This window comes from Chinchilla lanigera, unplaced genomic scaffold (assembly GCF_000276665.1).
Source record: "Chinchilla lanigera isolate Chin_1 unplaced genomic scaffold, ChiLan1.0 scaffold00065, whole genome shotgun sequence".
In the NCBI taxonomy this organism is placed as follows: Eukaryota; Metazoa; Chordata; class Mammalia; order Rodentia; family Chinchillidae; genus Chinchilla; species Chinchilla lanigera.
Window position 1 is genome coordinate 2805744 of NW_004955466.1, and position 2496 is coordinate 2808239.

A 2496-nucleotide genomic window follows, 5' to 3' on the forward strand; every position below is an offset into this window, starting at 1 on the left:
CTGGCAAGTGCAAGGTCCTGAGTTCGAGTCCCAGTACCAAAAAAAAAAAATTCTTTTTTTTTTTGAGGCAAGGTCTTGCTATGTAGGTCAGCCTGGCCTTGAACTTGCTCATGTAGCCCAAACTGGCCTCGAACTCACAGGCGTCCTCCTGCCTCAGCCTCCAAAGTGATGGGATTACAGGCGTGCGCTACCATACTCAGATAGAAATTAATTTTTATGGTCAGTAAAAATATAGAAAAAAATTTGAAGTCATTTCCAGTTTAACAGGCAGAGCCCTTCCGGCTGCTCACTGCAGCCCTGAAGTACCCGGCTCTGTCTGCCTTGTGTTCTGGTCCTCACGCAGCCCCTAACTGGACAAAGACCCCAGACAAGTCCTTTTATTTCTCTGGGCTTCCAGGTCCTCATTTATAGAGTAAGTGTCCGGACTGGATGATCTTCAGGGGTTGGAATGTGACTCTGCGATTCACTCATTGAGTTACTGTGAATAAGCCTCCATGTCTATCCTTTACCACTGTCTGCATTTTAAACAGTCTTATCTAATGCTGTAAGAGTGATTTTCTAAGGAAATTTGATACCACATTGTGACTCACCACCACCCAAACACTGACCTGATAGCTGTCTGTACACAACTAACAACAGAGGCAGAGCAAAAGGGCAGAGAGGGTCAAGGAGCCTTCTTATCAGCAGCAGCCGGGGGAAGGAGAGGGTAGAGCGTGTGGCGGGACACCATCCTCCTCCCTGCGGTTAGGTTGGGCTTCTGTCAGCGTGGTTCCCTGGTGGGCCGCGGGCCCGGCCACCACACCTGGGGGAGGAAGGAGTGACCGGACATGGGGCCTGTGAGTCACACAGGATGGACAGCACCTGGGGCTTTCCTCTGGTGGATGTGAGCTCTGGGTGTGCGGAGGCCCAAGCCTCCTCGTGGATGGAAATCCCACTGCTTTGGACTTGCTGGGCGGTCCAAGAACGGAAGATCACTATCCTGGCCACTCGGTACCCTGGACCCCAACGGGTCACTTGGGACTGAGGTTGGGGTAAGGGGCAGAAGGCCCAACTCAGGGGCACCCAGGTATTTTGAGAGTCAGCTTGGGTCCGACCTTCACAATCTGCAGGGTATTCTCTTTACTTTTAGGCAGCTGTGGGCCTTTCCCTACGGGGAGGAGCCTAACCCTGATGGGGGCCTCACACCAGAGTGTAAATAAGGAACAACCGTGACTATGATCCTAGCCAGTACCACTGACATTTCCTTTTTTCCTTTTTTGTCTTTTTGAGACAGGGTCTCGCTATGCAGTTCAGGCTGAACTTGAGGTCACTTTGTAGCCCAGGCTGGCCTCTAACTCTCAACATCTTCCTGCCTCAGCCTCCCGAGTGCTGGGATTACAGGTGTGTGCCAAGGTGCCCCGCTCCAACATTTCCTTTTGTTTCAGGTGCCAGTAGGTCATACTGTTGATCCTGTCTTGATAGTTTATTCATAGCAGGATTTTTTTTGGCATTCATTTTGACTTTTCAAAAATGTTACATTAAGCAAGGTATGGCACAGACCTATAATCCCAGCACTCAGAATGAAGGCTGAGGCAGGAGGATGCCCAGCAAGCAATTTAGAAATTTAGACTCTGTCTCAAAATGTAAACTAAAAAAGCGCCAGAATGTAGTTCAGTTTGAAAGCCCTGGGTTCATTCCCCAGTACAGTGAAAGCCATTAAAATATTGGTGGGAAGAATGACCCAGTACCAAAGATGAGGAGTGTTAAACAAATTGTTTTGGCTGGAAAGGTTAGCCAGTCAGGGGTAATCCACAAGGATAAGTTCTAGCCTATGGGTCAAGTACCGAAGAAATGACCAGTAGCAGAACACAATTTGTGAGTCAAAATGCGTCGAATACCAAATTCCAGGGATTTCAAAACATTGAGGGCCAAGTTATGCTGTAGATTACTGCGTTCCTTGGCACTTCCTTCACTTTTGGCCCGAACGCTGGAATCTGCCTCTGGCCTGGAACGTGGGAGGTGTATTTTTGGGAGGAGAGCCCTCGGGCTGCGCCAGTGACTTACACTAGCGACTTTGCTGCCCCTGGGAAAGTGCCCCAACCAGAGGCACGGACAGTGTTCCCAGCCCAGTTCGATCCTGTGCATTCTTTTTTCTTTTTTGATCCTGTACATTTGCCACCTCCTTTCCTTTTCCTTTTTCTTGCAAATTTTTATTTTCATTAGTCCAAGTTTGCAGTACATAATGATTACATTTCCGGTGGGCGAGTTGGTACCCGCACACATCTTAGTTCATTTCACGTCCCCTTCTCCTACCCTCCCTCCTCTTCCACCTCCTTTTCCACGGAGCTTGGGGATGGCTCCAGACGCCTAAGATTCTTTTAGCGACGTTTCATTCATTCGATGGGCATTCGTCTAGAGCAACGCGCGCGCGAGGTGCCAGGCAAGAGACGCGCTAAGTCTGCCGGCGGCGGGGAAGCTTTTGCTCCGGATCCCGCAGGTAGGGGCGTGGCTCGCGGC